At 44.4% G+C, this 25,756-nt stretch overlaps 1 protein-coding gene across 1 annotated transcript in view; it reads left to right on the forward strand.

Moving 5' to 3' along the window:
* The window catches only part of USH2A (usherin), a gene marked incomplete at its 5' end in the record, with an annotated part of 1,334,617 nt that overhangs the window by 829,298 nt on the left and 479,563 nt on the right, over positions 1 to 25,756 (forward strand). The gene's annotated exons all lie outside the window — the stretch shown is intronic.

Below are 25,756 nucleotides of genomic sequence, written 5' to 3' on the forward strand. Positions count from 1 at the left end.
CAAACTTTTCAAAAATTCAATCATCCCTAGTTACAGTAATGATTTGTAACATCCTCATGTAATATCCTCATGTAATATGTCTTCAGTCTATGACTGTCTCCTGAAACATGTCCATAGTCTCCAACAACTTCTATAACAAGTCCACAGTCTCTGATAGTCTCATGGAGCATGTCTGCAATCTCTGGCCATCTCTTGTATTATGTCTACAGTCTCTGACCATCTCTTGTATCATGTCTGCACACTCTGACCATCTCTTGTATTATGCCTGCAGTATCTGACCATCTCTTGTATCATGTCTGCAATCTCTGGCCATCTCTTGTATTATGTCTGCAATCTCTGACCATCTCTTGTGTCATGACTGCACTCGCTGACCATCTCTTGTATTATGTCCGCAATCTCTGACCATCTCTTGTGTCATGTCTGCACTCTCTGACCATCTCTTGTATTATGTCCGCAATCTCTGACCATCTCTTGTGTCATGTCTGCTCTCTCTGACCATCTCTTGTATCATGTCTGCACACTCCGACCATCTCCTTTATTATGCCTGCAATCTCTGGCCATCTCTTGCATTCAGTGCCAGGACAAGGTCATCTGTAGCCCAGCCAAAATTGTGCCCCCCCCCCCCAAGATGTATGAGCATTATGTGTCAGCAAACATCCCCCCCTCCACAAAAAAACAACCATTAATCTGCATGCTTGCCCCAAGCATAACCCCCCCCCCCCCAGCACAAATGTTTTCCCCCAATCCTTCCCAGGTTGAATTCTCTCTCTTCCCATTTCCCCCAGCACATTTCCCCCCCCTAAAAAATCACCCCCCAAGCACAAATCCTCTCCTCATTCCAAATCCCCTGCTTCCAGCAAATTCCCCACCCCAATCCCGTATCCTAGCACAACTCCCCCCACAACACAAATGCCCTTCCAATCCACCCCCCAAAAAAAATTTCCTCTCTACTAATATACTTTTATAGCACAAACACCCCAAATCCCCCCTTCTAGCACAAATCCTCTTCCCCATCCCCCTTCCCAACAAAAAACGCCACTTTTAGCACACCCCCCCCCCCCCCCAAATTTGCCCTCCTATAACAATTCTTACCCCCTGCTGCCACCCAAATTCCCCTGCTCAAAACAACCCCCCCAATCACCTTCTGATGCCCCACCCCAGCTCACATAATGCCACAGTGCCCAGGACAGCCGTCCCCCCTGCCCACCCCTTGTTCTGGCCCTGCTTGTATTATGTCTGCAGACTCTGACAATCTTTTTCATTATGCCCACAGTCTCTGACTGTCTCCTGTATAATGGCCACAGTCACTATCTCTTGTGTCATATCCACAGTCTCTGACCATCTCTTCTATTTTGTCCACAGTCTCTAACCATCTCTTGTATCATGCCCATAATCTTTGCCTATATTCTGTTCTGTCTGCTGTCTCTGATAACTGATATTAAAGTGTAAGTTCACCTTTACAGAAAATCTGTAAAGGTGACCAAACACTGGACCCTCTTTCCCACACCCCGATGGTCTCTGCTGTAATTACCTCCAGCGACCATGTGATGGTGCTGACAAATCAGAAGCCATCTAGTCCATACTGGCAGCGCTGTACAGAGAGGAGAGAAAGCAGAAGGGATTTCAAATCCCTGAACCATTAGAAAGGCTTGTGGGAGCCTTGATATCTAATTACAGCGAGGACCAGGGGGTGGGGAGGGGGACCAGTGTTAGGTCACTGTCAGGGGCCATATTTGAGGCCCCCGATATCAAGAAAGTTGAACATCACTGGTTTAGGGGCTCCAGAGGTGCTTAGAAAGACTTTACCTAAATGTGGTCAGGCTATAGGTGTTCAAATATTTACATATTCTTAACCAGCAGTAAATACATTTTAAAGGCATTTACAAAACTCCGCAGCTGCAGGCACTGTAAAGCAGTTCATCCTCAAAAATAACATGAAAAATAGGGAAGTTATTCATTCTTCTCTCCCCTTAAAGCAGAGTTCTACCCATTTTTAATAGGTTGGAATACATAGATCTATGTAATCCCCTTTAAAATGGCTTTTACCAATGGAAACTTTTTTTTTTGCTAGTAAATACCTTAATTTCTGCTTTATTCCTCCTCTCCTCACTTCCGGGTCCGATCGGCGATGACGTCATTCGGCGATTCGCAGTGTCTGCTGGGATGTATTCTATTCCAGAAATCTCGCAGTAGCTGAGCTGTACTTAGCCGTGCCTGCCCCGCCTCCGCCCCGCCTCCTCTCATTGAGTTGTATTGTATGAATATATTAAGGCCGTTCTCTGCCCCGCCTCCGCCCCGCCTCCTCTCATTGAGTTGTATTGTATGAATGTATTAAGGCCGTTTTCTGCCCCGCCTCCGCCCCGCCTCCTCTCATTGAGTTGTATTGCATGAATGTATTAAGGCCGTTCTCTGCCCCGCCTCCGCCCCGCCTCCTCTCATTGAGTTGTATTGTATGAATGTATTAAGGCCGTTCTTTGCTTCGCCTCCTCTCATTGAGTTGTATTGTATGAATGTATTAAGGCCGTTCTCTGCCCCGCCTCCGCCCCGACTAAATGAGCATTAAATCCTGAATAGGGATGAGCTTCGAGTTCCAGTCAAACGTAAGTTTGACTCGAACATCGGGTATTCGTGCGTTCGCTGAACACACAAACAAATGTGTCCGTTTGCAGGAAATTCGCCTGCCATAATGCAATGCTTGTGATTTGCCAAAGCATGCACCTCGACCTGTATGCTTTGGCCAATCACAGTACAATGTCCTGTCAGAGCCATAATTGGCCAAAGGCAGGGTGCCTTTAGCCAATCATGGCTCAGAGGCTAAGTCCACGCCCCACACTATATAAGGCTGCTTACACGGCAGTTGTTTGCAGTGTGTTAGAGGATGAGATAGGAGTGAGATTAGGCAGGTAGTTAGTGGATTGTGCATTTTATATATTAATAGATCAGCCAGTGTAGTATATATATATATATATATATATATATATATATTTATTTATCAGCTATTGCAGGATATACAGTATATCAACCAGTGCAGTATATATATCAGCCAAGTCCAGTGTATATATCCACCAGAGCAGTATATATATATAGCAGCCATTGCAGTGTATATATCAGCCATTGCAGTGTAGTGTAGGGCTGATTCTTATGTTACACAGTGTGGTACAGTCAGTTTGGTGCTGTGCTGTGATTGTAGTGGGGCCACTGAATTGTATTGTATACAACACATCTGTGTCACCCCACTGATACCCTTTCTTATTTCATCAATATATACAGTATATATTTTTTTCTTTTCAATTTTTTCTTTTTTTTAGCAGCATCAGGTTCTGTTGCTGCAATATTAGTTCTCCCCCTTCTTTGTCGCAGGTGCTAGTGCGTCCTTCTGCACCTGTATGACAAGTACATGCGATTTCAATTTTGTATCTAATTTTTAACAGCAGGGCCCGTTCCTGCGCCCAGCAAGAGTAACTATGAGGGGTTGCTGTTTTCAGGCACCACCAACACCCAAGGCCCAATTTTTCTGCTCCTGTATGACAAGTACATGCAATTTCAATTTTGTATCAAATTTTTAACAGCAGGGCCCGATCCTGCACCCTGCACGTTTTTTTTTTTTTTGGCGTACCAAATACCAAACCAAAAGGGACTGGGGGGGGGGAACCCTACGCTGTTGTTTTCATTTTTTTTTGTATCTGTATTGCCGGGAGCCGACAATACATTACAGCCGCGAGCAAGTTTAAATTGCATTTTTTTCTTTGGAAATGTCAGTATTGCTGCAGCAGGCTCCATACATTGCACAAATGCGCCACTTTACAGGCACATTAAGGGGACCCCCCAAGCAGGATATTTCAAGGACTTTTTCATTTTTATTGTTTCATTAAAATCACTAGTTTTAAAAAATGTTTTGCTTTGGTACATGTCCCCCAGGGCAGTACCCGGACCCCCATACACCTTCTTTGGGCAATAACTTGCATTCAAGCCTTTAAAATGAGGACTTTTGATTTTTACGGTTTTAGTCACCTAGATTTCAATTGAGTTTGAATGTTCGAACAATCTTTTCCTCCCTTCGCGGTGTTCTGGTCCAAACCGAACAGGGGGGTGTTCAATCCATCACTGATCCTGAATATATTGGGAGTGTTCATCATTAAAGGGGAACTAAATTCTCTCCATCAACATTAACACTTTTTAATCCATATGCTGCTAGCAGTAGTAAATAGATAGGAAGGTATATTATATTTACTTATTTTAAATGTTTTTTTATTACATTTCTTCAGTTGTTTTCTGGTTTCTGGCCTCGTCAAAATTATGTCATACATCCCAAGAGTCCTCATCGACATTGCTTTTCTTGTGAAAAAAACAGAAAGAAATAAACAAAAATTCACTTACCAGCCAGCCTGCAACAAGCCTAATTGACCTGTCTAACAGTTCACGTTAAAAGCAAGGGGTTTTTTTTTCACACATTTGCAAATACAGCAGCTACATCATGGCACCCCAGTGTACTGCAGTCCTAACCTCTAAAGTTTAAGAGTCTCCAAAGCTGGAGCACCTATATAATAATGGATAGATTAGGGACAGGTATGCCTGGTGGGAGCCCAACCCTCCTTTAGGTTTAGGGGCCCACTGGACATCCAGCAATAGTACAATGACAGTGAAGATATCCTTTGCATCCCCTCACCAATTTACCAACAATACAAACAAAGGGCAACCACCCCCAACCTATAACTGGCCTTTGCAGCAAGGAGCACATGGAAGTGTGATGCATGTCAAAAAATAATAAACAAAAATTCCTAGCTCACTTACCAGACAGCTTGAAACAAACAAAACTGACTAATCGAGTTCACGTTAAAAACAAGGGATTTAATTTGCGCACATTTGAAAATATATGCCTAAGCTGCAGTGGCCACATCACGGCACCACAGTGTACTGCAGTCCTATGCACACCCTCCTACCTGCATGCCTGGGTTAAGGGCAGATGGATTCCAGGAAGTAATTGTTACATGGATCATCTGCCCTTACTGAAGATGTCCATGGCTAGAAATGCTAGTGGGGTGTTTATCAACAAAATAAACATGGAGACATGGATGGATAGGTGAGTTTGCTTTAAATATTAAAAATGAATTTGTGTTTTCAGTTTGTGCTGCTCAGATACAGTTGGGTTCCACTTTAGGTAAACCTGTTGCGTTGCAATGCATGATCAAAGTACATCTCCACTTCATATTTGCTTCATGCAATTTATCCATCCTTCACAAAACACAGTTTTGCTTTACAAAACTTGCTGCAATTGCTAACCTGCATCATTTGAATACAATACGGACTCATAATGAAGACGCCTATCAGAAGTTCTGACTTTGCTTGCTCCATACATATTGACTCAGAAAGTGCTGAAGGATCAGCATGATAGTCACAGAAGTAGAATTTTCAGAAGGGAGGTCATCAATAGCCGCCTCTGTATTTCCCAAATGACAGGTTTACTTTGGTTTGTATATCTTTCCCATCGCCTGATGAAACTGTGAGACCACTTACTGGCTCTGTTATGCAGTTTTAAATATCTGTTTTATGTATCCACAAATCCCATGCAGCATACCAACGCCGGGGATTGAGACCTGCTTTGTGCATTTAATGACCCTTATTAAATTCCAACGGATGTCTACAGGCTTTTACAACATCGCTGCCTGAGTGAAGGCCATCAATTTTCAGCTGTCTCTCCGGGTTCCATGATTAATTTATGGCCATTAAATGGACACAAATATTTGTCATTATGGTAAATTTAGTGTAGGGCATAACACCACCCATTTTGTCATGTTATTCGCTGCTAATTACGTGTGTTTCGTAACCATGTGACGGCTTCCGCGTTGCATACAGATCGGGTTTGGCAAGAGTTTAGCCGCGTGTTAGAATAGTATTTCCCTGTAAGATTCAAGCAGTGTGTTGTAACTTGTATCTGTGTCACCATGTCCCTTTGTAGACTCAATCAAAGGTAACATATGACAAGGTGACAACACCAGAGGGAAATTTTAAAGACATTTCTCACTCCATAACATGAAATGCCTGAACAAGGACCCTCATGGTAGGACCTCTCTGCTGCCTTTGACACAGTTAACCACCTTCTCAAAAAAAAAAAAAAAACTCCACTTCTTTGGCTCCATTACTGTACTCTTAGCTTGTTATCATCCTACTTACCCCACCACACCTTCAGTGTCACTTACAATTTTACTTCCTCCTCTCCTCCTTTTTCTGTCAGGGTCCCCCATGGTTCTGTTCTTAGACTTCTACTATTCTCTAATGCCTCGTTTCCTCTGAGCGGAACGGTTCGGATCGGTTCGGTACGGTACTCTATTTTGGGTGTTTCCATTATGAAAGTGGCCCATACAACCGAACCAAACCGCACCATTCCTGGTCCTGCTTCAGATGTAGGGTCATAGGAAATGGTACGGTACGGTTAGGGCGGAGCTACTGGCGTCACACAATAGATTCCACTGATTGGCGGACAGGAAAACTTCAATGCTCACGTCAAATGAAAGAGCAAAACAAACACCTCATTTGGTGTAAACCCCGCATGGTCCCTGGTGGCCTGACTTGCAGTGGAAACGCTCACCTGAATAGACCGGACCATTCTAACCCTCCCAAACTGTACCGACCCGAACCGTTCCGCTCAGTGGAAACGAGGCATATGTACACCTCCTCCCTGGGTCCAATACCATTTCTACTCTGATGAAACCCAAATCTGTCTTTTTACCCCTCAGGTCACTCTATCAGTCTCCACACATATCACTAATTTACTAACAGACATATCAGTCTGGATGTCACATCACTTCCTCAAACTTCCTCAAATTTCTCCAAAACCAAGCTCATAATATTTCCTCCTCCTCATGCCCCTTCCCCTATTTTCTCTTTCAAGATCGATGGCACAACTATGAACCCATCCCCGCATGCTGGGATGCTAGGTGTTATCCTGGACTCATAACTGTCCTTTCAGCCCCACATCCTATCAATATCCAATGCTTGACGCCTAAACATCCGTAATATCTCCAAAATACGCCCCTTCCTGACCAATAACTCCACAAAGCTGCTAATTCACTCCCCGGTCATCTCTTGCCTTGACTACAGCAACTCCCTCCTCATTGGCTTACCCTTACATAGGTTTTCCTCCCTTCAGTCCATCATGAATGTGCTTGCCAGACTCCTCCACCTTACCAACCGTTCAGTGTGTGCTGCTAATAACAACTTACAAAGCCATCCGCAATTCTGCCTCTAGCTACTACACTAACCTAGTCTCAAAATACCAACCAAATTGTTCTCTTCGTTCCTCCTGCTCTTTGGCTCCATTGTCACCTCCCCCCATGCTCGCCTCCAGGACTTGTCCCGAGCCTCTCCCATGCTTTGGAACTTCTTACCCCAATCCATCTATCTCCTACTCCATCCACTTCTAGGCGATCCCTGAAAACGTTTCCCTTTTTAGAGAAACCTACCCTGCCCCCACCTAACAACTGTACTTTTATTTTCTCCATCAGCTCATACCCCACAGTTATTACCTTTTGTATCACTTGACCTTCCTTTTTAGATTGTAAGCTTTAAGGAGCAGGGCCCTCTGATTCCTCCTGTATTGAATTGTATTGTAACTGTACTGTCTGCCCCTATAATGTAAAGCACTGTGCAAACTGTTGGTGCTATATAAAGCCTGAATAATAATAGTAAAAATAATAATTGTTATTCGTGTTTCAACCTTTTGTATCAGGAAGAAAGTTTGGCTTTAACACACATATGCATCCAGGAAGCATTAGCTTGTGTGCTAAAAGCATGCTCACTGCGTATTGGCAGCTGTAGTGCCATTTATTTGTTGCGCCTCCTTTGGTGATATAGTGGGTGGATCTTGTGTCCTTTTTATACCAGCTGTGGGTGGGGCTTGGCAGCTCCAGTATGGGAACATGAAAGCAGGCATAATTAGCTAGTCTGCCACTAGGTGGCTCTGTCCCAGAATAGTGTATGGTAAGAAAGAATAGTGTAATCAGGTGCTAGGTTCCTTTTAGCTAGAGCCCTCCTGTAGTGATGTAATGGGTGAGTCAGTGCCCATATTTAAGCCAGATTGGGAGGAGCCTTAGTGGAGACGTGGCATGGGAGCCAGAGACCCCACCAGTGTGCAGATGTAGTCAGCTAACTAAGTGGAGACCCTAGATAGGGCTGGGGAGATAGGGATATGTAGTCTTGTACTAAGAAGAGCTGGCTTTAGTCATCCTGTCTTTTATGGTGGTGAAGGCTTGGAGGACCTAGGAGAAGTGTACCCAAGCCAGAGGTGAACTGCAGTGACCATATGTCAGGAGACTACCTATAAGGAGTTGTGAGACAAATCAAAGCCCTCTGGGTGAGTACTAAAAGCCCTGGGAAGGAGAGATACTGAGTAAGGGATGTGCTGTGTGCTTCTTTCAAATGTGACTGCTGTCACTGTAAGTGATTGACAAAATGATGTCTAGTGACCCCAGAAGGTGCAGTATGAATATGTGATGTGACTGTAAATGCCATCTTAATGTTACATGAGTAAAGAGCAGCAACTCTGAATGTCAGAGGAAGGCCTCTGGTGTGAAGATGGGCACAAGATGTCGGAGGGTTAAGGCTTTAAACAGGAGGGTTGTTGTTCTAGTAGGAAGGGACGCACGGTGCAGGAACTTGTGCTCTTTGTGCCAAAACATAGCCATTTGCAAGCCCCCCTACAAACAACCCTTATACCCCTGACTAGTGATCAACCGATATCGGTTTTTCGTTGCCGATACCGATATTTTGGCCATGCATATCGGTATCAGCCGATATTTTCGTACATTAAATTTTTTTATTTTTTTTATTTTTATCAATTGACAGGTACTCTTGTGGAGGGATCTGGGGGTCTAAAAGACCCCAAACCCCTCCTCTGCACTTAAAAGTATTCAAAACGCCAAGTTTGGCTGATTTTGAATGCTGTCATTTTTTTTAAATCTGGCGCCAGACAGTACAGTCAGACAGTCATGACATCACTTCCGAGTTTTTACATGGAGACCCGATTGGAGCTGAATGCGGCTTTGATTGGGTCTTCTGGGGCCGTGCAGGCTTGTTGCCGTGTCTCCCGGTGGGACGGGAGACCCAACCGAGCCGCGGAAGGTGGCGGGAGGGGGGGGGACGTCCCCTCCCACTCCTTGTAATGACAGCCAAGCGGCTTCTCAGACGCTTTGGTTGTCATTACAAGACAGTCGGCTATGGATGACGGTACCGGGTTGATGCCTCTAGCTGCAGGCATCACTCCAGTAAAACACTTTCCCGAAATATTGGCAATATCGGTCACCTTGGTGACCGATTCTGATATATCGGGGAAAGTGCATATTGGCACTCGATATATCGGCTTTGCCGATAATCGAACGATCCCTACCCCTGACTCTTGCTTAGCAGGTTTGTGGCTTGGTTCAGGATGACCTCTTGGCCTAGGATTGAGGAACACTCTGTATGTGAAACCACCTTTAGAGGACTGGTTGAAAACAGATGGGAAGATGGCTGGTGGCGATGGTACTGAATATTGTTAACGAATATTATGCACTGTGACTATGTACAATGAAGGGAATGCAATGTTGAATGTGCCTGAGTTGATGCGGTATATCATTAAAAAAGCAACTGGACTGGACATTCTTCATTCAGATTTGTGGCCAGGAATACTCTATGTGAAGAGGCAGGCTTTAGGCCAGGAGAGTGAGTGACACAAAGATGGTGGAGTATTTCCAAAAGCCAAGCATGTGACTATTCCATCTGGGACAGGTTCTGGGACTGCTTGGGAATCACCGCCTAATCCGGGTCCCTCCTCCCATCTCTAGTATTGTTGTATTTAATGCTGCAAAAAATGCAAAGCTGTCCCCTAAAAAAATGCAAAAATGTCTCCCATCTGAGCAATTCACACCACTGCATTGCATAGTGTGAGACAATCCACTGCCTGTGGCCAATAAAACTTTTTTTTAACACTTTTTCTTGCTGGTCTGATGACGTCCTGAGTTTTTCCACTTCTTTTTCAGCATGGGTTAATCCTTTCTCCTGTACAGAGGAGTCATGTAATGGCTAACAAAGGTGCCTATTAGTCCTGGAGTACTGTGAGCCCAGGCTGCATAATGACACACCCCAGAGAGCACGTCAAGGACAGTCTGGGCTGATAGGAAATGGGCAGACAGAGGCTGACCTTATAGAGGACAGTGCTGAACCAAGGTGTAAACTGGGGGGCAGTGCTGGGGTGTGTGTGTATATCTGGACCATTTTTTTTCAAAATACAGGCTTGGATAGTAAATACACATTGATACATTGCCTTAAAGTAAAAATTACCAAAAACAATAAGGAAAAGAGACAACTAAGTTTTTACTGACAAAGGGAGGAGAGCAGTGCAAATAGAGAGTGGCAAAATGGGGAAAAAAAAGATAATGATCTCTCAGATTTTAAAAGCTGCTTTCATTATTACAAAAATCAATGAAAAGGCACTAAAACAGCTCCTGACGTCTTTCATGCCATCATTAGAACTTCATCAAAAGCTTTATTGAAAAGGTAGGCAGGAGTCCAGGTATAAAAAAGGTAGTAAACCACGGAGGGGAAGATGCATTAAATTCACATACATTCATCATCAACCAACACTGAATATTGTACGGAGGGGTGGGAAGAACAAAGAGAGACCAGATATTCTAGCGAGCTGTTGACACTATTCATACCTACAACACAAATCTTTAATGTATACCCAAAGCCAGAAGGTTTTTTTGTTCTGGTTTTGACAGCACGGGAAGTGTTTTTTGCTGCTCGTTTCCTTGCTGGGAAGACTCCCACTCCGTGAGGGCTCATTCACACTTTTGAAGGGTGCAAAAGCCCTCAGTTCGTGACCCAATCAAGTAAATAGGGCTGCTCTTCAAGCACCCCGCAACCGGGTCAGGGCCCAAGGGGTTAAAGCAGGTGGTAAAGAGGCAAAACAATGCCTGTTAAATACTCTTTAACCTCTTGAATACCAGGCATTTTTACCCCCTTCCTGCCCAGGCCAGCTGTTCAGCTTTCAGCATTGTCGCACTTTGAGCCTTCGTTCACACTGAACGCGGCTTTGAAATCATGCAAGTTCAAAGCCACATTTCAGTCCGACTTGAAAGACATCTGCGCAGCTTCATGCACAGATGTCTATTGAAATCACCCCCGAAGTTGCCAAAAGTGGTGCAGGCGTCACATCGATTGGGATGCTCCAATTGCCGGCAATAGGCTGCGATTTGACATCAGATTTGACCTGTCAAGTCACGCCAATGTGAACAGGCTTGCTGATATAATAATTATGCAACACTGTACCCATATGACATTTTTATCTTTTTTTTTCACACAAATAGAGCTTTCTTTTGGTGGTATTTAATCACCACTGGGTTTTTTATTTTTTGCGCTACAAATGAAAAAATTACAAAAATTTAGAAAAAAAAAAAGTGCATTTTTATTAGTTTCTGTTATATAACTTTGCACAGAAGTAATTTGTCTTCATACATTTTGACCAAAATTTATACTGCTACATTTCTTGGGTAAAATTAACTCAAATCAGTGTATATTATTTGGTCTGTGTGAGTCTACAAGCTATGGTGCCAATCATTGAAAATTGATCATGTACTGATATTCTGACAGTCTATCTAATTGCTTGAAGCCCTAACATGCCAAGACAGTACAAATATATGCCTTTCCTTTTTGTAAAGTAGAGAGTCCAAGATATTTAGTAAGCAGTACGGCGAGTTTTTTGAAGTTGTAATATTTTCCCACAATTCTTTGAAAATGAAGACATTTTTTTTTTCACAAAAATGTAATATTAACAAGTTACTTCTCACACGCGGCATAGGCATACTTGCAACGACACCCCAAAACACATTCTGTTACTCATCCTGAGCATGGTGATACCATATGTGTGAGACTTTTTTTACAGCTTAGTCACATAGAGAGGCTCAACATCTAATGCACCTTCAGGCATTATCCACTTTAAGACCAAGCCTTCTTCTGAAGCTTTTTGTTCATCTGTATTTTTGCTAAAAAATTACTTAGAACCCCAAAACATTACATTTTTTTGTAGCAGAGGCCCTAGAGAACAAAATGGTGGGTTTTGAAAGTTTGAATGTCACACGGTATTTACACAGCAGTTTTTCTAAAGCAATTTTGCACACGAAGGCATAAATACATTTTATTGAATTTCAATGCACACAAAGACAAAATAATTCCCAAGTTCTTGGTAAAATATGGTGTTACGATGGGTAAATAGATACCAAACATGTCAGGCTTTAAAATTGCGCACGCTTGTGAAATGGCACCAAATGACAGTATTTAAACATTTCCAATAGGGATCGACCGATTATCGGCAAAGCCGATATATCGAGGGCCGATCTTCACTTTCCTCGATATATCGGAATCGGCCCCTGAGGTTACCGATATTGCCGATATTTTGGGAAGGTGCTTGTACCGGAGTAATGCCTGCAGCTACAGGCATCAACCCGGTACCGGCGTCCATAGCCGACGGTCGTCTGTCTTGTAATGACAACCGATGCGGCTGAGAAGACGTCCCATCCCCCCCCTCCTGCCGCCTTCCGCGGCTCGCTCGGGTCTCCCGTCCCACCGGGAGACCCGGGTATCCTACCTGCACAGCCGCCGAAGACCCGATCAAAGCCATATTCGGCTCTGATCGTGTCTCTATGTAAAAACCTGGAAGTGATGTCATGACATCACTTCCGGGTACTCGGCGCCAAATTTAAAAAAATTGCAGCATTCAAAACAGCCAATCTTTTAAGTGCAGAGGAGGGGTTTGGGGGTCTTTTAGATTCCCATATCCCTTCACAAGAGTACCTATAAAAAAATAAAATACAATAAAAACTATTTTTTTTTTAAATGTCCGAAAATATTGGCAGATATCGGCCGATACCGATATGCGATGACCAAAATATCGGTATCGGCAATAGAAAAACAATATCGGTCGATCACTAATTTTCATAGGCGACAATTTATAAGCCTTTACTGGTTACCAGTTTAGAGTTACACAGGAGTTCTCATATTATAATTATTGCTCGCACTCTGACCTTTGTGGCCATACCTCACATGTGTGGTGTGATTGCCGTTTACGCATGTGTAGAGGACCAACGTGTATGTTAGCCTTTGCACGCAAGCACAGGGGGAGCAGCGCTTGACATTTTTTCTTTTTTTATTGAAGGACACTGGTACACTGACAGATGGTTTTGTACAGTTGTACACTATGACAGATGTTGATCGTCCATTGGCGAACACTGACAGATCTTGATATTTCAATGGAACACTATTACACTATTGCAGATGTTTTTGTACGCTGGTACACTGGTACAGATAATGATGGGACACGCACACTGTGAGAGATGTTTTGTGAACTAGTACAGATGTTCAAGGGGAAACTTGGACAGATGTTCATGGGACAGTGGTGCTTGGTGTATTGTGTGGGGATGGCTGCAGTCTGTGTGATCTGTGACAGCTTCTGTGTAAAATCATCCCTTACACACAGAGCTCTCAGCACAGACTGCAGCATCCCCCCCCCCCCAAACTGAGCTCTCACTGAGCTCAGCGGGGAGAACTGACACAGAGACACATGCCTCTGTTTACACTGTGAAGGCTGTGATTGGACACAGCCATCACATGATCGGGAGGGCCAATCACACCACCCATATCCCAATTTGTGTTTGGCTGTATCGGAAGATCACTGCACAAGCTCCTGTTCTGAGGGGCGTACAGGTACGTTCACTCAGAGCGGTGAAGCTCCCACCCAGCTGTTTATGTACAGTGGCCGGGTGGGAAGCAGTTAAAGAGCGATCCAAACATGGGTCATTCTTCAGAGACCAACACTTTTGTGAACGAACCATAAAAGTCCTGTTGATTATTGTCAGCAGGACAGAAAGTGATGGGAAATCGAAACTTTTATAGTTGTCATCAGAACAGAAACATGGGCTGTGTAAGGCAGTCAATTCAAAATTAATGGGCTAGCAAGAGCCTTCAATGTCCCAGAAAAATGACCTGCACGTTTTCTGGCAGTGCACTGCAAAGCAACGCAGAATGAACAGCCCCATATCACACCAGCAGAGATAACATTTGTTGCCAGTCCAGTGTTGCCAACCGTCCGTATATTTACAGACAGCCCGTTAAATCAGGGCACTTTTCTCCTGCCCGTAAATGCCTGTAGCAGGAGAAAAGTGCCCGTGAAAAACGGCAGCGATCGGCTTGGTTCGGAACTGCGCATGTGCAGTTCCGGAAATGCCCGAGATGACCCGATCATTTCCTGTATTCGGGCGGGCGGAGCCCTGGCCAGGGGGGTGGGTCTGGCTGCTCTCAGGACTCAGAGTCAGAAGCTTTGAGTGCGGCACGCCTACTTGACTTGTGACGACAAGCAAGGCGCCGCGACTCGCAAGTTGAGTGCTGCTGATTGGATCATGGATCAGGCGCCAGAATTTAAAAATCAGGAGCCAAGCTGAGCTTGAAGTTCAGCAGGCGGCTGCGGCGGCGGAATATGGAGCCAGTGACAGGACAGTACTATGGGGGCTGAAGCCTGAAGGGGACACAGGACAGTACTATGGGGGCTAAAGGGGACACAGCACACAGGACAGTACTATGGGGGCTAAAGGGGACACAGCACACAGGACAGTACTATAGGGGCTAAAGGGGACACAGCACACAGGACAGTAGTACTATGGGGGCTAAAGGGGACACAGCACACAGGACAGTAGTACTATGGGGGCTAAAGGGGACACAGCACACAGGACAGTACTATGGGGGCTAAAGGGGACACAGCACACAGGACAGTACTATGGGGGCTAAAGGGGACACAGCACACAGGACAGTAGTACTATGGGGGGCTAAAGGGGACACAGCACACAGGACAGTACTATGGGGGCTAAAGGGGACACAGCACACAGGACAGTACTATGGGGGCTAAAGGGGACACAGGACAGTACTATGGGGGCTAAAGGGGACACAGGACAGTACTATGGGGGCTGAAGGGGACACAGGACAGTACTATGGGGGCTAAAGGGGACACAGCACACAGGACAGTACTATGGGGGCTAAAGGGGACACAGCACACATGACAATAGTACTATGGGGGCTAAAGGGGACACAGCACACAGGACAATAGTACTATGGGGGCTAAAGGGGACACAGCACACAGGACAGTACTATGGGGGCTAAAGGGGACACAGCACACAGGACCGTACTATGGGGGCTAAAGGGGACACAGGACCGTACTATGGGGGCTAAAGGGGACACAGGACAGTACTATGGGGGCTAAAGGGGACACAGGACAGTACTATGGGGGCTAAAGGGGACACAGGACAGTACTATGGGGGCTGAAGGGGACACAGGACAGTACTATGGGGGCTGAAGGGGACACAGGACAGTACTATGGGGGCTGAAGGGGACACAGGACAGTACTATGGGGGCTGAAGGGGACACAGTGACAGGACAGTACTATGGGGGCTGAAGGGGACACAGGACAGTACTATGGGGGCTGAAGGGGGCACAGGACAGTACTATGGGGGCTGAAGGGGGCACAGGACAGTACTATGGGGGCTGAAGGGGGCACAGGACAGTACTATGGGGGCTGAAGGGGGCACAGAAGGACAGTACTATGGGGTCTGAAGGGGGCACAGAAGGACAGTGCTGTAGAGGGTATATGAAGGTGGGCAGAGGAGGACTCTGCTGTGGGAGGGTGATGTAAAAGGTGGCAGAGGTGGACACTGATGTGGAGGGTGAAGGGGGGCAGATTAGGACACTACTGTTGGGGGGGAATGGGGGTTTCTGCAGCCTCTCAATACCTCCTGTACCATGTCCGCGCAGCCTCTGACCATCTCCTGTAGAACGTCTGCAGTCTCTGACCTCCTCCGGTATCATGTCCACAGCATCTGACCACCTCCCGTATCATTTCCGCAGCCTCTGACCACCCTCAGGTAAGTGACAGCGCTGCCAGGCCAGTCTAAGGGGGGGTCACTGATGTAAGGGCTGGGTGAATACAATAATGTAAGGGGGAACTGATATAAAGGTTTCCCCCTTATAGCAGGGAACCCCCCCCCCTTACCTTAGTGTAATTATCTGTGGAAGGTGGTCTCTGGTCACCAGAGTCCCCCCACCCCCCTATCAGAGTTCCTGGTATTCCTCTCTACATCAGAGTCTGCAGGATTCTCCCCTTACAGTGCAAAGGGGAAATCTGCAGACCCTGATGTAAAAGAGAACTCTGATATAAAGGGGAATGCAGTGGACTCTGATATAAAGCGGTTTCTGGTCACCAGAGCACCCACTTAAATCAGAGTTCCCCCTTAAATCAAGATCTGCAGCATTCCTCTTTATGTCAGAGTAGGGAAATCCTGCACACTCTGATATATGGGGGAACGCTGTGCTAGCTGGGTTATATTAATCTGATTTTCATGTAAATGGAGAAATATGGTTTTTGACTTTTGTTTAACCTAAACACATTGCTAATAGCACTATCTACATGTTTATAGTTTAATTATTGATATTTGCACGGTTTAGCACTGAAAACAGCCTGTTTATGTACATTTTTGCAATGCCAGTAAAAAATTTGTGCCGTCCGTAAATTTTGGACTTTCTGCCAGTAAATTTCCCTCCGGGGGGTTGGCAACACTGGTTGCCACGTTACTGCAATGGATGCCATGTTAGGCACATTCCAGCAGTGCTAAAGTGTAAACTGCATTTTAAAGTGACACTAAACTCTCATTTAAAAAGAAAAAAAAATATTCAAGTATGTATTCTTTAACTGAAAAAGTCCCTTCTATTGCTCTCAGCCTCCTCCAAATCCCCATAATTGTTTTTGCTGCTGTGATTTGACTTTCTATTAGAGGGTGGCTATGTTTCTCTCCATGGGCCAACTGTACAGTATGTAGGAATGTAGCCACCCTCTCTTGCTCACTTCCAAGATGGACTATGTTTTATTTTTTAATATGCACAAAGTAGAGCACATGATCGCAACTAACATGCACTGCTTGTTCCAAACGAATGGAAGTGAGGTGAGAAAAGGGTAGATTTGGTAGCTTGTAGGTGGATGCAGCGTGGTGTGGGGGCAATAATTCACACAGTAAGGTACAATATGAAACCTGTATTGAAGTAATGAAGCAACAGTTCACAACAAACCCGGTGGGACAGCTACCCAGCCAGGCGTACTCACAGTTTCCAATAACGTGAAAAAGTAGGTCTCAGCCAAACCGACATCATCTGTTGAGAGAAATAGAATGCGGCCTGGCCGTTTTGTGTCCAATCAGGAAGGTACCCAGAGAGATGGGAACCTACGCTTTCCCTCCTTGTCAGGAACCTTTCCCTATCGCTAGTACTGTTCCTAACAGACGAGGTATCCTTCCCTACTCTACTCACTCACATGGATCACAGAAAGCACAGGGGCCAGGGTCTTAAATAGACTCTGCCACACCAAAGATGGCCACCATAGTCACATAGTTGGCTAGCACCCAATTGGATCACTGCCCTAGAGACTAAGCAAACCATAGAGGAACCTTGTTCCTCTTTACTCCCTTTCTATCTGCATTGCTGCTGCAGTTGAGCGCCACCTGCATGGGAGACAGCAGACTGCACCTGCCTAAAAGCTTATGGAAGATTTTTAAAGGATGCAAAAACACAGTAAGAAACAATTTAATATAAAATAAATTACAGGGCCATTAAGTAGTGGATGTGTACAAATTTTTTTTGGAAAATAAGGATATTGTTTAGCCTCACTTTCCCATGTGTTAATTCATCCAAAAAAAAAAGCATCCTTAGGACTTTTATTCAGTGATCACATGACCACACGGGTTCTCTGTCCATCCTTCTACCAGAGTATAGTGGGCTTGGCTGCATTAACTAAGGGCAGAAAACTTACCATCTTGCTACATTGAGTTCCAGAAAACAACCCCTGCTGTTTTCCATGCAATGTGCAGCTATGGTGTTGACAGCGAGGCTCCTGATAGGCCCTGGGCTGTGTGGGGTGTGTTTCAGACATGACGTGTGTCAGAGCGGCATTGTGTAGCTCTGATTGGAAGCTGTAGAATGCCAACTGAGCATGCCAGTATGGATCTGCTCCTTTGCTTGATGTGGGTTAAAAGCATAAAGAAGAGAACGGCACTGAGAAGAACAAGGGATATTTGCTGCTCATTACAAAACTTTTAGGTGTAAGAATTCAATTATAGACATTTTATAGTTACTTGGTCTTTATTAGAGATCACAAAAATTCGTCATACGATGGTTGATGTCACTGCAGGTACAGGAAGATAATACACATATAACAAGGTACAGGGTACAAACCAAGTAGACATGCAATTTTAACAAGTGGTGTCAAGCCACTTTTTAGAATTTTTATCTTTATGGTCTACGTACAATATACTTACAGTTTGACAATGTAAGATGCAGAAACAAAATAATCACCCTTGTGTTTCATATTTCATATGTGCCTATTTCATTTGCTTATCTTTGTTCCTACTATTTAAAGCTGAAGGTTAATCTGCTTACATTTTGCCTTCCCTGACTCCTTATTTACCCCCTCATTAACATACTAACGACATTTTTAAATAAAACGTTTCTGTTTTTATTGCATATCTTATTTTTAGACCCAGTGACAATATCACTTAACACTGGGTCTCTCTGCTTCTCTATGTAACACAGGGCAATGCTGTTACTGAATTGCAGAACCTTATTTGTCCTCAAGATGGCGTTGCCAGTTAGTCTTGCTTTACTGTAACTGGATTACAATTGCCAGGAGCAGTCTGGTAGATGTAGTCCTAAAGAAGGATCCTAACTACATAAGCAGGAGAGACCATATAGAAGTAAAAGCCCAGGAAGGAGCCAGGCAGTTGAGGGACACACGCCAACTAAGAAGAAGTGAGAGAGCCGTGCTGTGTCTAGTGTGTTGTGCTAAGCTGAGCTGTACCTGGTTGGACTGTGCCAAGCTTGTGCAGTGCCAAAGAGAAAGCAGACTGCTGTGCTAGACGCCGGGACCAGGAGGCTGATCTGAACATGGGCTTCTGCCATCCAGAATTGCTGTCCAAGTCACCATCACATCTGCTGCCGTCTGCTGTGGCGCTACTCCCTACATATAGACCAAATGCTGCGGTTAGAGGACTGCCACAAAGGAAGCCAGTGAGGGGGTCTCTGACCTGCATCATAGCTATAACTAACTGTTAACCCTTCCTTCAGTCTAGACTTGATAAAGAGCCATTTCTCTCCATTAACACTTTGCTACAAGAGAATGCATTGCTGCATTAAAGGGTAACTCCACTTTCATGGGGGGAAAAAAAAGCAAATAAAGAAAAAACAATATAGCGTATACAATTGCGACACAAATCATATTGTATTTGAATGTTATTAAAAATGACCTTTCCTTTTCAATCTGCAGCCGCTGTAATTTTCTGAAAATGCAATACAATATGGCTACCTGGAGCTGTTCTGTACACAGAATGTATACTGACCACACCCCAGAAATATCATTTCCTGCTTGTGTGATTGGCTCACCAATATTCCCAGAAGTCTGCCTAAGATACAAGTCAGATTTCTGGCATCACCTGCAACAAAAATGTAATTTTTGGTGTGATACTCCCAATAGGAACACGTCTAAAGGGATACAGACCCAGCAGCTTTCCGCAGTGCTCTGCAGCTGCACAGCTGACAAACAATTATGAAACCACTCCCATTAGACCCAGTCAGCACAGAGGAACACACAGTGATTTCTTCAGAATAACAAAAGGTAGGAATCTGCAACAAAGGTTGTTAAAACCTTGCAATGTACAGAGATCTCGGTATTTGCAGATAATACTAAACTAAGCATGCCAATATCTTCTATGCAGGATGTGGAAACCTTACAAGCGGACCTGAACAAAATAATGGGATGGGCAACTACATGGCAGATGAGGTTTAATGTTGAAAAATGTAAAGTAATGCACTGCTTGGGCATCAGAAACATGAAAGCAAGCTACTCACTAGGGGGGAAACCTCTGGGTGAGTCTAGGATGGAAAAGGACCTGGGGGTCCTAGTGGACAACAGGCTTGGCAGTGGCATGCAATGCCAAGCCGCTGCAAGCAAAGCCAACAAAATACTGGGATGTATAAAAAAGGGGATTCACTCCAGAAATAAAGAGATTATTCTCCCACTCTACAATACTCTGGTCCGGCCACATCTGGAGTATGCTGTCCAGTTCTGGGCACCGGTCCTCAGGAAAGATGTGCTGGAACTGGAGAAAGTCCAGAGAAGGGCAACAAAAAGAATAAGGGGAATGGAGGACATCAGCTATGAGGAAAGACTACAAGCACTGAACTTATTCTCTCTGGAGAAGAGCCGATTGAGGGGGGGATATGATATCAATGTACAAATACTGTACTGGCGGCCCTAGCATAAGGAACAAACTTTTCAGAGAAAGGGAATACAATAAGACACGTGGCCACTCACTAAAACTAGAGGAAAAACGGTTTAACCTTAAAAAACGTAAAGGGTTCTTTACTGTCAGAGCAGTAAGGATGTGGAATTCTCTTCCACAAGCAGTGATATCAGCAGGGATCATCGATAGTTTAAAAAAGATTAGATGGGCACCTTAAAGACCACAACATAAAGGGGTATACAATGTACGGTTAACAGCAAACACACACACACACACACATCATAGGTTGAACTGGATGGACTGATGTCTTTTTTCAACCTCACAAACTATGTAACTATCACCCAGAGGGGAATGTTTTTTTTCTCAACAAAAGTGGAGTTACGCTTTAAGGAATCTAGATATCCACTGAGCCTAATTTGACACTAGACTGTTGTTCTAAGCCACCCCCTTGAACCATCTTCACCTTTCTGCACGCCAAAGTTAAAGGGCCCCAACATTGTCGGCAGAAGCTCCTTATAAGACTGTCAAAGTTACTACATTCCTGAAGGCAGAACTGGGTTACTGTTATTGAGTTTAAAATTTCAAGGCCTAAGCCTAGCCCCTTTGTATTAGAGCCTTCATACGACTTAGCGTGTTACACCTCTTAATAATCCTCCTTGGTCACTTGAGGCATTACCTCTCATTTGGAGAGCTACTGTTTACGTACCTTATACTGCAATATAAGCTGGGTCTGGTTCTAGAGGTACCTCTGTAGGGTTCATTGTATTTGTTTTTGTTGTGGGCATTGGCATTGATGGACCAATCTGCTCTGTTATATTTGTGACTTTACTCTGTCAATAGAGATTGCTTATCTTTTTAAAGGACAGTGTGTGAAATTGTTGGACGTCTGCTAGGACTTCCCAGACAAGGTATTCTGATGGTGTCAGTGAGGGTGAGGCCTTACCTAGGGCCAGAGAGAGCAGACCCTTTTACAATTACAAGCGGCTCCTCCAGGGGTAGCGTTACATCTATGCAATGCAGGCAGGTCATGGCTGGTGAGAGGTGTCGGCAGGTTGCTTCCTGAGAACATCCCAGCACCCTGCCCAGTACTCCTCCCAAGAGCCCTCAGTCTTTATACAAGCAGTGGGCTGGCTCTTGGGAGGAGTTATGCAAATATTAAAATGCCAGGCTAGATGTCAGTACGGAGGAGTGGGCGTTCCTAGGCAGACTGTAATTGCATGTATTCCACCTTAGGCTTACCTCACAACTTTTTGAGATGGGAATGAGGGACACCTATTAGAAAAAGTATGTAGGTATATGACACACCCCTTGGGGAATGTTCATATGTTCACACCCCTTGCCACGCCCTCTTAAAGGAGAATTATACAACAAAATATGATTAGTTAAACCCACAAGTGCTTTTAGCACTGCTATTCCTATATATGGGCTTTTGAAATTTACAGTGCAGCCATTTAGAAATTGGATGAAAGGTTTAGCACTGGGAAACACTTTTTGAAGGATAAGAAGTGCATTTTATATACCATAGGTGTGCACAGCCTATGGCATTAGGGTGTGCACCCCAAAGCTCAAATACATGTGTGTGTGTTTATACTGACAGTGTCAGTATAGCAATGGACGGTGTCAGTAGGGCAGTGGACAGTGTCAATAGTTTTTATTTTAATTATTTTATTTTTTAACAATTTTATTTTTTTTATATCATTTTTTTTTTTTAAATTTAGGAGCCCCGTTAGGGGGTTTTGGTGGAATATCAGGGGTCCAAACAGAGGGAATATGCACCACGGGGGGTGATTAGGGTGTACCCAGGCACACCTGACACACCCTGTGCTCACGCCTATGTTATATACAACTATATTGATCAGACCAAAATGAGGGACAAATGAGGAGGAAAGAGGGACAGAGGGAGTGGAAATAAGGGACAGTTGGGAGCTTTTTAGGTAACACATACATGTGATCCTGAGCCTCCATGACTAAAAGAATCAATATCCAATGAATGAAAGGAGCTGGCCATAGACACTCAGGCTGGGAAGGAAAGTGCTAGATGATCCCTGATGTCCTCCAGTCATGAAATGAGGCAGGCTGTATCTGGCTTGCTGCAGCTTCTAATACACATTGTGAATCCAAACTTTTCTTACTCCAATGAGCTGGGGTGCCATGATATGCATCCAGCGCTGGAGCGAGTGTATGTAGAGATAGGAAGTGGCTGACAGAGTTTGAAAGAGATCAGCATCACTGAGAGTAAAAAAAAAAGAGGGTGAAAACAGTATTTAAAAAAAAAAAAAAAGACAGCTGTTTATCATACACAGTTTTTTGGCAAACAGAATAACATCTAGTTAAATTTTACATCTACATTAACATTAACTGGCTTGCCATGTGCTCTTAATGGCCCTTTAAATCCTTATTAAGGGATTACTTAATAATACAGGTTGTGCTTTATAATTGGCTAATGTGTTTATTAACATCAATTTAGCACCATCCATGACCTTTATCCGCACAGTTCATACAGCGGCATCTTGTAACACATCTGTACAGCTGCGAGGTGAAAGCGTCTAGATCTATTAGCGCCGGAATCACCACGGGCGAAATATCTGCGTTCACGTCTTAATCACCGATAGCGATGTTTCCCAAGGTTACTATACAATGACTCCTCTGTAATACATAATGATGCCTCATAAGTATCATGGCATGTTTTTGTCAAGGAAAATAAGACGGCACGATGGCCGCCTCTCTCTCTCCGTTTGAACAATAGCCGCCTCTCGAGCGTAAACGCTGATCTCTGAGTCAATGAACAAAACTGCTTAGGCTGCTGTGAATACACTGTCTTACGGGCTCGGCTGCTTCCACGCTTTGCAGTGCCAATCTGAAGCCTAAAAGCCCACGAGCCTTAGGAGAGGCACAGAGCGTGGCTGTGTGTACTTTACCAATTCACTGCACGCCATCTTTAAACATCGTCCTTGAAGTGATGGAGGTGCAAAGTGCAGTTTAATCTCACCGGGCTAAAAGAGAACCTGTCAGCATAGGAATGTCACAACTCTGCTTGGCTTTATTAGGCGCTTCAATACCGGGCACTTTCACCCCCCTCCTGCCCAGGCCAGTTTTCAGCTTTCAGCGCTGTCACACTTTGAATGACAATTGCGCGGTCATGCAACACTGCACCCATATTACCTTTTTATCATTTTTTTCACAGAATTAGAACTTTCATTTGGTGGTATTTAATCGCCACTTGGTTTTTAATTTTTTGCTAAATAAATGAAAAAAAAAAGGAAAAATTTGATTTTTTCTTTGTTTGTGTTATAAAATTTATCAAAAAAAAATATTTTTTCTTCACAAATTGTGGCCAAAATGTATTCTGCTACATTTCTTTGTTGAAAATAACCCAAAACTATTTTTATTATTTAGGCTTCTTTCACACGGTCCGCCTCCGCAGGCGGATCCGTGTTGCTCAGCGGGGATCGATCCGCGATCCCCGCTGAGCCGGGCAGATGACAGCTCCGTCTCCGCTTGCAGAGCGGAGAGGGAGGTGTCTCAGCACCCGCTGCCCTCTATGGGGGATCGGAGGAGAGCGGACCGCTTGTCCGCTCTCATCAGATCCGCTCCGCTCCGATTACTGAACGGATGGAAAAATAGGGTTTCCATCCGTCCAGATTTCAGCACAGGATCGGATGCGGATGGCAGCGGGTGTCAGCGGAGGTGACCTCCGCTGACACCCGCTGCCCCATAGAGCTGCATGGAGGATCCGATCAGATCCGCCTAAAAAACTGACAGACGGATCTGATCGGACCGCCCGTGTGAAAGAGCCCTTAGTCTGTAGGAAAGTTATAGAGTCCATAAACTATATATCTGAAAATTGATCAATCCTGATGTAATGATTTTTTTAATGCTATTTCAAAATGCCAGGACAGTAAAAATATTCCCCAAATTACCCTTTTTTAGAAAGTAGACAGTCCAAGGTATTTAGTAAGAGGCATGGGGGGTTTTTTAAAGTAGTAATATGTTGTCACAGTTTTTTTGGAAAATGAAGAAATATAACTGGTGTCATATAATTGGTGTGGCAGTAATCAGGAAAAAAAAATTAAATTTTTTACGATTTTTTTTATTTATTTTTTTACACGATAACCAGAGCAATACAGTGTTACTATAATAACACTGTGCTACTGTGGGGAAGTGATCAGGATTTATTTATTTTTTTACACATTATGATTGCTTATACCAATTTTATTGGTATAAGCAGCCATTTTACCAGAATGAAAGGGATTCATTCAGTGAGTATTTTTGTGATTAACTGTGACTGGCCACAGTTAATCACATGGTACAGTTGGGCTGTGATTGGCCCTGTCTGTACCAATGTGATCACCGTAACCAATCCCAGATAGAAACACAATTATATACAATGGATGGCATTAAAGGAAGCCATCCACTGTTTACAACTGTTATGTGATCTGCTGTGATTGGTCACAGCGATCACATGGAACCAGCAGCAGGCCGGGACTAGAGTTCTGTCTCCCCACAATGTGTGCATCAATAGAAACACACAGCCCTATAGCCTAAAATGGCAAGGCACTCCCCTGCTCCTCAATAACAAATTAAAATAACAAAGTGGGAACACAAGTAGTGTTAGCAGCCGGACACCTTGTGGTTACTGTGTCACTACATTTCACTGTATTATTGCGCCGATAGATTTTTGCACTTTCTACTCCCCTGCTCCTCCCTCCCCCCTCCCTTCTTCAAACTAAGGCCCCTGTCACACGATTAGATTGATCGGGTCTGCCAGTCCGTTTTTCAGGTGGACCCAATCGGGCCACCTATTGTCCTCTTTAAGGAGATGGATCCGACAAAATCTGCTGAAAATAGACGTATGGCGATACGTTTGCCATCTGTCCAGCAGGTCGGATCGGGTGGGATCAGATGAAAATGGACAGGCTGCCTGTTTTCATCCAATGTCCCCATAGAGGAGAGCGGGACTCTGACAGGTCTGTCTCTACACAGTGAGCAGAGACAGACCTGTCATCCGCTTACTCAGCGGGGATCAGAGGAGCAATCCCCACTGAGCAAGCGGAGTCCATCAAAACGGATCTCCCGTGTGTGAAAGGGGCCTAAACTGGCTGCAGACTGCACTGTCCACTGTTAACTCTTTCCTGTGAAGACCAAAAGTTCAGGAAAGCAGCGCTAAGGGAGCAAGAGCTAGCAGCATTAAAAAGTTGTAAACTGCAAATGCTGGGGTAAGAATTACAACAAATTGTTTACTGGGGAATGTTTATCTTATTGTGTTCAATGTGTTAGGCTAACAAATGCTGAGGGTTTAATATTAGTTTTAAAGTGAGTGTAAAGGCAGAAGGTTTTTTTTATCTTAATGCATTATATGCATTAGGATAAAAAGCCTTCTGTGTGCAGGTGCCCCCCCC

Source organism: Pelophylax lessonae, assembly GCF_965119305.1.
Source record: "Pelophylax lessonae genome assembly, chromosome: 3".
NCBI lineage: Eukaryota > Metazoa > Chordata > Amphibia > Anura > Ranidae > Pelophylax > Pelophylax lessonae.